Source organism: Ixodes scapularis, unplaced genomic scaffold (assembly GCF_016920785.2).
Source record: "Ixodes scapularis isolate PalLabHiFi unplaced genomic scaffold, ASM1692078v2 PGA_scaffold8__174_contigs__length_109621045, whole genome shotgun sequence".
NCBI classification, from domain to species: domain Eukaryota; kingdom Metazoa; phylum Arthropoda; class Arachnida; order Ixodida; family Ixodidae; genus Ixodes; species Ixodes scapularis.
This window is the reverse complement of record NW_024609883.1, coordinates 12,410,475-12,422,385: the sequence shown is the minus strand read 5'-3', so window position 1 is coordinate 12,422,385 and position 11,911 is coordinate 12,410,475. Positions and strand designations below refer to the sequence as shown.

General features: G+C 45.4%; 1 long non-coding RNA gene across 1 annotated transcript; it reads left to right on the top strand.

Moving 5' to 3' along the window:
• Positions 1-2,527: 2,527 nt before the first annotated feature.
• Positions 2,528-11,900, top strand: LOC121833507. The gene is made up of 3 exons (XR_006076738.1): positions 2,528-2,570; positions 10,153-10,347; positions 11,855-11,900. It is a non-coding gene; the product is annotated as an uncharacterized LOC121833507 (long non-coding RNA).
• The last annotated feature ends 11 nt before the right edge of the window (positions 11,901-11,911 follow it).

The following is an 11,911-nucleotide window of genomic DNA, read 5'->3' as shown; positions in this document are numbered from 1 at the left end:
GCCGTACGTCACATTTGCCTACAACACGGCCGTACAAGAGACCACCGGAGTGACACCCTTTCAACTGGTGCATGGCCGCAAGGTAACGACAATGCTGGACGCTATGTTACCCCACGAACCGGCTGTCGACGCAAGCGACGACGCCCATGTGGTTGCCCAAAGGGCAGAAGAAGTCCGTCAGCTCGCCAGACTCCGTATTAAGGCTCAACAACACGTCGACTCTGGCCGCTACAACCTTCGTCGTCAGGACGTCCACTTCCAGCCTGGAGACAGAGTGTGGGTGTGGACACCGATTCGCCGCCGCGGTCTCAGCGAGAAACTCCTGAAACGTTACTTCGGACCCTACAAAGTGCTTCGTCGACTCGGGGATCTGAACTACGAGGTGATGCCTGACGGAACACGGACTTCGTCACGCCGCCCTCCACGACCGGAAGTCGTCCACGTCGTGCGACTGAAGCCGTACTACGCTCGATAGGACTGTGGACCTTATGTGTTCCAAATGACTCTTTAGTTTATCGTTATTTTTATTTGCTTTGTTTTTGGGTTGCATCGGAACGATGCGCTTTTTGAAGGGGGGAGTAATGCCGCGCGCGCAGCTGGCCAAGTGGGCAGCGCGCGCGTAGCCTAACGGTTATCGCGCTTGCTTTCCACGCTGAAAGCCATGCAGGGTTCGATTCCTGGCCGCCGAGGCGCATTTTTGTTGACTCTGTAATGTGATGTTCTGGTGAATTCGTGAACCGTCTTGCTGGTTCGAAGTTAGAATGTTCCACGCGCCGAACCTTCTACGCAGAACGATCCAGAAAGCCACGAGGGTACATAAGGGATTCCGCAAGGCGAGCGGAGTCAGTTTTCGCCCAGCGTTCGACTCTGCTGCTACGCCGACTTCGACGCCCGCGACGCTCCGTTATTATCTTTTGTACCCTTTTATTTTTGGCACAAGTTCGCCACATTAAACATTTATTTATTTCTGTTTATTTTCTTGTTTATTGGTCACCACCCGTGACAATATTGAACCAGCCATAGCTATTACCGAAAAAGATATCACGTCCATCTTAGATGCTGTTAACAGTCCGTTCGTTATGTGTGGCAATTTTAACGCACATAATACACTGTGGGGAGGTATGCAATGTGACAAGCGCGGTAAAATAATAGAAGACATAATTGACAAAAATAATCTATGTGTGTTAACTCTTTCAGGCACAGAAGTTTTGTTGAAAATAGAAACCTGATTTTATTGTATAAATAGTCAAGTACGGTGCTATAGTCGGTTACAAGATAAGAAGGTAGTAGAAGCCCCTCCCCATAAGCGTGATGCGCCCGCTTCAGACACCGGCGACTAGAGAGAACTTCGGCGCGCACTTTATTGGATGAAATTTGGTGACGTCACGACCAATAGGAGCATGGAAACAGACGCGGTCTCCTCGGTCTCCTCAACGCCCGGAGAAACATCGTGCCTGACGAACCGTCGCCGAACGAAAGGTTAGTGGTTTCAGTTTTCCTGCGATGTGATCTCTATGTGTGTTCGTTCCACGCGTCCGAGCTGTTTCTTCGTTTCAGATCTATTTGGCGCCGCTGCCTACATTGTTTGAGCCTGCGTTCACGATTAAAACAACCATCGCAGAAAGCTGAAAGCCCGCCGAAGAACGGCTGACTTGCGAGCTAAACCTAATTCAACAAAACCATTTGATCCGACAGAATAATGTGCTTCATCTTACATTTTATGTTAACAAAGAACTGCGCTGTCTGTCTTCGTCCCTGCATGTTTTATTCTTTCGTGTTTTTCAAATCTTTACCAACCCGCGTCCAATCGAATGCCCCGATCACAACAAATAGTTGGTCGTGCTCCGATGGCCCTTATCATTAGCCGGTAAGGCAGTTACGTTTTTCGTTTCTATATTTTGACCCAAGTAACGTCATATTCTCAATCTGTGAAATTCTATCACCACCTCTAGTTTCGCATTCTGGTGCACCGTGCACTTGCAGCTTCCTGCACCCCTGCGAGGTTTCCTGCGATCGTACCCTGTATATGATTGATTTCTCGCCGCACGCGAGTGCTCTCGAAGGCGTGCTATACACTCTGTAACATAGGTTGTGTGCAGAAAAGGCACAGGCCCGAGCGCAAAAGCGCCCTTTTTGCACGAGCAGCCGTGCAAAAAGAACATTCTGCGGAGCTACGCCCTCGCACCCGTGCCTCGGCTGCACACAACTTATTAATAACCGAGCCGTTCTCGTTTTTGTTTTGCATATTACTGTGAAAGAAGTGTCATTGTTGTTTTCTTCTCAAACAAAACTCACACGCTAGACAAAAGCAAACAGATAGGAGTCTGCACATTCACACCCTTTTCTCCCTCGTGCGACAGGTTATAGCTGGTCGCGATTCAACACCGTTTCTTTTGAAGCTGATGGTCACCACAAGGCGTGAAAGAGGTGACTTGCAGCTTTGCCAAGGCAGCAGCAAGACACTACAAGCCTTCGCATTAACTGGCTAGCCAGTGCCGCTCTGTTCTGAACAGCACTGCGTGCCATGCAGAGGGTTTGTGCAAGCTCGCTGGGTGGCGACGCTAGCCACGGTAAGTGCATCCTATGCAGCTTTCTTTTAGGGATATATGTGGCTTGCAGGCCATGTCGTGCATGTGCCACCCGAGGGACAGCAGTGCCAGTGGCAAGGCTGTGCTGATGGTAATCACCACTGCACTGTGTTTTCATTCAATAACTACTGAAAAGGAACCAAGTACTTCCGAGAGATTCTCAGCTGTGCTTTGATGAACTCCAGCTCGCTTATGAACAGGTGGATGGCACAGCTTGCCTTTCCTAATAGACTTGATGTCTGTGTTAACAATGCAACGAGACTTCTTTTTAGTTTGGGGCGTTGTTTCTGCTGCGGATGACTAGCGTTGCAGTAGAGAAATATGCAAAATAGTGTAATGCTTGCATTAGTTACCTATAATAATGGCGGGAATAACTGACCTACATTTCCACCGACTGCATTTCTCAGAGGAATAGCCTGGACTAGATAGCTCGCTGCACTATGTTCTTCCTCCTTAGCCTGTACAACTCGGCGTCTTTTCCTGATTGTCTTATGTGGCTGCTTCTGTGTTTGCCTAGGCACTCGGTTGAAATAGTGAAAGCTGTCTGCATCGCACATAACGGCCATGAAAGCCAGTGTGGACGTAGCTGGGGTAGCTCCCAATATGGCTTCTCTAGCTCGACACAAGTAATGTTCCTACCACTGTCGTGTTGGCAGAAAAAAGACCTGCTTAAAAAATCCAGCGATTTTTTGGGCAACCCCACCTAACCACATTTTCGAAATCGTCATCTTTTACTCTTTCCGGTATGCTATTTACTATTAAGAAACTCAAAATAGTTATTATGAAATCGGCTAATGAAAATGACGCCAATACCAAGATTCAAATACCGTAAAATACCGGGAAAGCGCCTACTCAAACTTTGGAGATAATCGCAAAAGGATGGGGGATGGGCGCTTGTCTGGTCATCAATTTTACATATAAATGTACTGTACGTATTTGCTCAGATCTCACAAATTTGGTAATGGGCGCTTAATGTGGAATGGGCGGATGCGCGCGGTATTTTACGGTATACTTTCGCTTTTCATTGCCGTGACATCATGGCAGGCACGTAGCCAGGATTTTGTTTTGGGGGGGGGGGGCCTGTTTATGACAAAGTGCTGTATGAGGGCGAGGGGGGAGAGGAGGTCCCAGCAAAATGGAAGATTTCGGGGTGGGGCCCCCTGCCTACGTGCCTGCGTCACGGGATGGCAGGCTTGCGGTTCGAGCGGGCTGTCTAGAAATGAACTATGCCGGGCATTTGTTTCGTGTTGCACGGGAGCTGGAGCAACCTTCCAAAACATTCTTTTAACGTTATGAAACAGTTTGTGGTCAGTTGAGAACAAAGTCTACATCCCAAAAAGTGAACCCCTGCTTTCCCATGATGTCACTATTTCAATGTTGCCAGTAGAGCTTTTCACTTTGAAGAACGCAATGATGACCCTAATTGTAAATTCTGTAACTTCGCGAAAAAAAAGTTATTTTGGCCAAATATTTGGGTTACTATTTTAGCGATGTTCGTTGGTGTGTTAAGCAAGGTTTTAGGCAAATCGGGGACAATGAAGAAAATGCCGGAGTACCCCTTTAAAGGAGAACTCCGACTTTTCGAGCTACCTAATCCAAGGGCATAATCTGAATGCGGATGGCTTCCTGATTCCGAAATGCTATCTCATTCTCCCAGATTCACTCTAGTTAACCGAAACATCATTCTCCCTTGTTTTTCCCCAGTTTTCCCCGCCGCCCAAGCGTCACGTCACTTTGTGCAGCAAGGCGTGCGGCCGGCAATCGGGTACACTCGCGCCCGCCTTTCTCGCGTCTATCAGCAAAAAAATCTGGGCGTTCGTGCTGTTTAAAGTTGATAATTATATATATTTGCACAAATTATGGCCTTGGTCTATGTGCATAACTATAAGAAAGTAAAAGAAAAACGGGAGCAATTGGAATTTCATAAAACCATTTTTGCAACTCGCTACGCTCAAGCCGCGCCTCGCTAGTTTCGTGATATCACTGGTAAATCCATTCTCTTTTTATTAGAAGATGGCTGGTGAAGAAAGGTCAAAGAGTCACGCAATAAATTTTTTGTGAATTGCCAAAGCACCGCGGAAAATGCTCGGAATGTGGGTACAGATGCCCACATGCTCATATGACCTGAAGGAACGTGCCATTTGTTTTAGATTTTCTTTTGAAAAGTTACTGTTGCAGGCGTCAGCACGTGTGACTACTCTTGTGGCATGAATATGCTCCTTGGTGCTGAAGTAATTTAGCAAAAGATCTGTAAACCATTTCTGAAAAGCGCTTCTGGTAGATGCCATTTTCAGCGTTCATGCGTGTGGCACATATATTGCTTGCCTTCCAAAGCGATGAACATGTGCATGCTGGGCTGGGACCTAAGACATGTTGACTGTGATTATCGTAAACAATGAAAAGTATAGAATGGAATGAACTGTGTTCGTGTAGATCAGATGGCAGGTTACTGGTCATGACGATTGTGTTAAAATGACGATTAAAAGAACTTCGCAACCACCAAGCCAAACATCAAGGTGCAGGGGAATGCGTATAAAATACACAAATACACTGTTCATCTCTAAATAAAGAATATTTGCTTGAAGATACAATAGTGTGCGAGGTACAGAAAGACATTATAAATCTTTTAATTCAAAATAGGGGAGGGGGTAATTCTATGTAAATTTCTTTTTTAGTTAAGTTCGTTTGGCACAATTTTCATCAGCTGTAAATTTGCATGCCTCCCCTTAACAACATTAATATTTTCATAATTAAAAGAAAAAAAAAAAACTTTTCAGCTCTATATAAAATTTCTTCGCAATATAATAAATTAAAGACATTTTCATCACTTCTTCTGCAGCGAATATTGCACGCCAACCATTTGACAAACCAGGCAAGGATCTATCGTATATTAAAGGGGTACAAAAACAAAAATCGAAATATTCAAATTTCGTTCAGAAATGAGTCAAGCATGACAGAAAATAACCGTAAATGATAATCACACGTTTGTATTTTAAACGGCTGGCTATATTTTTCGTTCCAAACCGTGCACTCGAGCAAGCGCTCGAAGAGAAGCGAACGGAGAGCGCGATGCGTCATGGGATATCTGGCGCAAGCAAAAACAGAAAGAAAAGATTCCCCGCATTGGTGGCGTAGCAAGGCTGGCGTGGTTATGAGCTTTGCCTTTGGTGGCATTGTCAGCGTTGTGGCGGTGTCAATAGTGTCAGCGCGTAACAACCAAGCCGTTCGAAGTACCCGTGGAGTGACGGGCATGTGGCTGGCCCAAGGAGCACATAGCTTCCACAACACTGATAGCTTAGGACTGAACGTTGTGGGGAAAGCAACTTTTTTTCGAGTTTTGAGCGACGGGCTAATCTTCTAGGGGGACAATGGATGTGTCCGGTTGCACGAACGAGGGTCCGAGAAAGAGGGGAGTCCTTCCTTACAGTCTTCTTGGATTGTTTGGTACAATGCGCGATTTGTGAGTTGAGCTAGGAGGAAAGCTAAGAAGGAAAATGTTGAAATGCCAAAGAGCGGCGCTGCTCCGAAAGAGTCTATGTCACGACTACGTAGCAAGTTTCCCAACGTTGCTAAATTACCTCCCAAATAGGCTCCGCATGCATCCAGCAGGCGCACATTGAAAGATTGTTTATTTAGCTTGAAAATTAGTTTTCTTGTGCCTTTCAACGGAAGACTGGTGTTTTTGAGGTTAGGGTGCAAGCTAGAAAATGAGCGCTGGAATTTCGTTTTCCTACCCTTTAATGGAGCTCAACACCTGATCCATGAACCTCTGTAACAGCAGACAGGAATAGCAATATGTCAAAAGTCGTGTCTAAATTCAGACTTGAACTTCGTTTATAAGTTTCTCTTCTCGTTTTCAACATATCGGCCGCGTGAGTGGAACTCCTAGAGTCGCCCGAGCTAGATTCGACGTCCCAAACAAATATAGTGTTTCTCAAAAATTAAAAAAAAAAAAAATCACTGAACTAATTGTGAATAACAAATGTGACTTTGCAAAATGTCGACTATAGTGCTAGATTCTGTACTATTTTTCTCGGTTCTTCGCGCTCTTCTTTGGACGGATGTCGTAATGGTCACAGCCGGCTTGAGTTTGCGCTTGCCACTCTTGAGCTGCTGAAGGATACTCAACTCGCAGCATGCGGCTATAAAGTATTTCGAGCAAAAGTGAAAATGTTTCATGTGACACTAGTTCTCTCGGCACACAGCTCGCGCAAAAGCACCTTGACATGGTTGCCCTCCATTGCTGCCGGGGAACGCTTTTTTTTTCTCCCACGAAAACAAGGGCAAAAAAGAAGCTTTTTCCCGGCACTGTTTCTATAATCTATAGAGGAGCACAGATTGCAAAGGAACTTTCAACCTTGAAGCTGCGAAAAGATTACCTCGATCGCTGGCGTTCGGAAAGCCACTTGGCGGCTGCCCGAGTCGCTCGTCCGCCTGCACATCCGTGACGTACGCGGGTAGGGAAAAGTAGGGATTTTTCATTGATGCCAGTGGAGTGTCGCCTCCTGGAACCTTCCCGGCCGGCATAACTTGAAAGTTTAATAACTTCACAGAAATATATATATTTTTTTTTAATATTTTGGTTATCAGTTAAAAAAGGCTTAATGATGCGGTCTGCAAATTTCCAGCCAAATCGAAGTCTACCAAAAAATCGACTTTAAAACATAGAATGCACATAGTACACAATGGAGAAATTGCTTGCCAATCATTCTCTTAGGAGTGTATGTCGAGCCCCTTCGAGGCAGTTTGCTGCCGCAGCGTGCACTGTAATCCCCCCGAGAAGAGAAAACAAAATGTATGACCAGTAGGATTTCTTTGTTCCAAGGCTTCTTGAGGCAGGAAAGGCTAGTGAACCAGTATTGTTGCTTCTTACTGCCTGGTACGAGACTCAAATCCGACATGCAGGGAAGTCGAAAGGCCTCTTGAAGTGCCCTCTTTCTGCTTGCTTGTGCCTTGAGTTTTAGCTGTGTCTACAATTTACGCTCGCCTGCATGCCTACTCTTTTGGTCTCTTGGTTTTAAAAGCGCACAAAAGACGAGGACAGAGTAAGAAAACAAACGACGGACGAGCGCTTTTGTTTGTGTTTGTGTTTCTTACTCTGTCCTCGTCTCTTGTGCGCTTTTAAAACCAAGATGAATAACTACCAACTAGCCCAACTTTCCACCCTACTGCAGTTCTTTTGGTCACTTTTTTGTTCACTGTGTTACTGAAGTTTTCTGTCCTTGCTATCCCAGAATTGCATTGTGGATGCACAGAAATACAAGGTGCTCGACGCCTGCGGCTCTTTAATATTGCTTTTCCCGGTACCACGGCATGAAGGAGGTGGCCTCTCTCCCTTCCAAGCAGCTGCGATATACTACAAGCACTGGGTTACAACTGCAGCTAGCCCATGGGTACCATTCTGCATCCTGCACTATATGTAGTTCCGAGAGCCATATGAAAAGGCAGGTGTGACCTTTTTAGGCACTGTCACTTTGTTTTGTGCATTTTCTGCCGCTTTTTCGGGGCAACTTCTTTTTAAGATTCAAATATTAGAAAACGGACTCAAGTGAGAGAGGGGGTTTTCTGAGAAGACTGGCTTCTTTGCTAAACCGTTGGGACTGGTATTATATCTATAGAGTTCATGTACACCTTACATTATGTACTTTTTCTTTAGTTTTATTTTACTCGGTACTTATACTTCGATGTTACACAACAGCCACTAAAAATGAGGAAAAAAAAAAAAAAAAAAATGTTGACTTGTCGGTTTTCTTATTTTGTTTTTTTGCAATATGTTGGACGAGTCAATGATGTGGTCGGTCATTCATGTTATTTTTCCTACACGCACGTCCAGCCTATGTTTACATAAAGCCCCAATTGCCCCTTAGCAATAGAAATAATCTGTGCGACAGACTAGGCGGCAGCATCGTGGACGGAAACTGGCCTGATTGTATCTGCCATGTTTAGAAACTACATTTGATGTCAGGTTATGAATTCAGTGGCAAATTCCCCCCAAAAGAATCTACATCACTCTGCCAGCCAATCGCTGCCGTCAGTTGTCGTGACGTCACGTCCAGCAAAGAAACTGCAAACTAGTATTTTTTTTTTAATGGCAGGCCTCTGCTGTTGATGCGACATAGCACGTCAACACTCAAGCAATTCTTCCACTCTTGACCTCTCCGGTTTCACCTTATGAAGTCGTGACGGTGTCTGCTTTTGTTTGCAATATTTCCCATGTGTCGAGGTGAGAAGGCAGCGGTTGTATCGCCAAGGAAGTAGCAATCAATCTGTGCATTTGCTCCAGCGGCACAGTGTTACAAACAGGACTCTTTCACCAAGGGCAAAGTCTAACGACTCGCCCTACAGTTGCCAGCATCGTGCAGCCGTGAATGCGTAACTTGTCCGAACGCTTTTATGCTTTCGTCTGTGTACAGTGACAAAATGACTCGCTGAATGCGAAATGCCGTACAGCAAACTACAGTAGAGTCTCATTAATTCAAACTCCAGGAAGTCACAGATTTTAGTTTGAATTATCAGAAATTCATCTAAATATGATACTAGATGGCATTATGATTTGTTACATGGATAGCTACTCATACAAAGCAGATTTTTGCCAGTTTCCTCTACATAGGCCTAATTATAAGCAAGTACAGGCATAACACATTAGTGAAAGAGCCGTGACATTAAGTTTATTCATCCGGCAAAAAATTTGTCGATTGTGGACTGTTTAGTCAGCACATACGATCTCAAAATAAAATTTTCAATACCAGCCAACGCAAGTAGCTCTTTACGGGACTCTTCCTTTGCAGACAGAAACTTCCGGAGCTGAGCGATGTGCTCAAAGCTATGGCTGTGACAGTTGGTAGCAAGTCATCCCTTTCTTCATTGTCATCTTCACTCTCACTGCTGCACTTTGCTGGCGTTACTTCCTGTACTATGTCCTCTAATGAGTCATCACGACAAACACATACATCATCGTCAAGACTAGCATATTCCGCCAGCTTGGCGTTCACATTATGTGCTTCAAGGCCAGAAAGCATGATGCCAGTGAGCTGGTCCTCATCCTCGATGTCGTCTTGGTCATCATTGCTAGTCTTGAAGCACATAATGTGAACGCTGTTTTCTGCTAATGTGTGCCCGCTTGAGCCCCGTTGAGTGTGCTTCTTTATGAGCACCGGTGCACTGAAAGCACGCTCTGCAGGTATTGCTTCTCTGTGGTGCACCGGTGCTCGGAAAGAAGCGCATTCAACGGGGCCGCGAGAACAAAAAAAGATATGAATTAAGCGTAAACGCCATTCGGATTAAGCGGCTTATAAATACATTAAAAACATAGCGGGACAACCAAAGTTTTCAAATCTGTTTGAATTATCCGGAAGTACAAAATATCCAAGCTTCAATTATTGTGAGCCTATTGTATCAATCACTTTCTGTAGCAACTTTGTGCTTAAAATCGCAATAAAGTGATTTTTAGGCAGAATTCATTTTTTCGGACTGCTCGATTATTCTGAGTTTTGCGCTATCCCCATCGAGTCCGAAATATTGGTCGGTGACTATCAAACTTAAGCACAATGGTTACACACCACAGGTCCCGAGGACCATGACATCAATGAGCTGGCTTTCACCTTGTTCAAGGCAGCAGCGGAACACTATGGGCGGGACCCTGGGTCGACGCACCAGCCGGCTCATGGCTGCTGTCCTGTACCCTGCACGGCACTACGTGTGGCTTAACTGGCCAAGCAGAGGGTCATCGCGTGACTTTTATGAGGCGTCGCTAGCCATTGTAAGTATATTTTTTGACACTCATGTCTGGTGATGTACTTTGGTGCTGTACAACGGAATACATTTGGTGGCAGTTCAGTCTTGCCAATTAGGCCATTTTGAAACGGAACACATTTAGTGGTGGCTCGGTTTAGGTTTCCTGGCTTGGCAATCTTGCAGCAGTGTCTAGACTCAACACAAACCTTTTTGTACTTCATTGTCAGGGATAGTGTAATTTCTGCAATACTGTCGAAGCAACTTCTGCACGCGAACAAGATGCAAGACGAAGCCACATGCTTGTGCCCAGTGCTTGTGCCCAGTGTACTTCACGAGTTCATTTCGGCGTTGCCACTCCACGCGTCCATGCACTCGCCGCACCTTGAGAGTCAAGTGTGCACCACAATGCACTCCCGTCATGCAGCACTCAGGAGAGGAACGAGAGCAGACAACTGGGGTTTTTCCGCCATAAGAGACGAGAGAACCTAAAAAAAAAGAAAGCACGTTCCACGGGCAACAAAATCGGACGCGAGCTGTGCTATTCATTCTGTGAAGCAAGCAATCGACAACCTGTGCTTCATTTGCAAGTTTTTAGTCGTTTTGTTGCCAGACAGACGTTGAATTACATCAGCGGATAAGGATAGGTTCAAAACAAACGTCAGCTACCGCGAGATCTCTGTCGCAATCCGTGCGGGGGTGAAAAGTTGAGACGTTAGTTGACAAACCTCGCCCGCCCCCCCTGTCCATCACCTGACCCCATTCTGCGAATGTGGCTATAAGCAAGGGAGCGTGATCATGTGGCAAAAGATTCTCAAGCGCGACTGGCCCATGGAGCACATAGTTTCCACAGCACTGTCAGTTTAGGGGTCCACGGAGGATATTTGTGCGTAGTACTGTAGAAGCCACAGGCCGGAGTGGGGGGGGATTGGCAAATTTCGTCCGAATGTTTAGCGAAGAGCATCAAGGAGCTAATTTTCCAAGGGAAGAATGGTGATGTGCGGGTACAAAAATAAGGGTCCAAGCACTGTGAGCAAGAGGGGAGTTCTTTCTTTTCCTCATCTTGAACTGCTAGCCGTATACTACCTTTAGGTCTACCCACTAGTCATTCCAACCAGAGCTCTGTGTTCTGACGTCCACACACATTCTCGTCTCCCCCTCTCCCTCAGTGTTTTGGTGCATACTCAAATGCTCTGCATCATTAGCAGATTTTTTTTTTTTTTTTAAGGAGGGGGAGTTTTTTTTTTTTTTTTTCAGGTTAACTTTTTTTTAATGAAAAATCAACATACCCCAGCTTTTCTTAGGAAAAAATTATTAGTTTTTGGTGACATAACAAATATTAGGTAAACAAAACACATCTGGGCTGCATTTTGCCCGTGAAATAAGTATCTCCTTGCAAACTCCCCCTTCTCCCCTCTCCACCCCACCCAGCCTGACCTATAAATTCGCCCCTGCTCTTCATTGCCCTGCATGTTTAGGTCAGATATTGTTCCTGTTGACCTGATGGACTCCTTTGTTCTCTTCATTCATCATAGGTTTCAAACCGTCCTGAATCGTGGACCAAGCCTTGCAAGACTTCACTCTTATGCCCT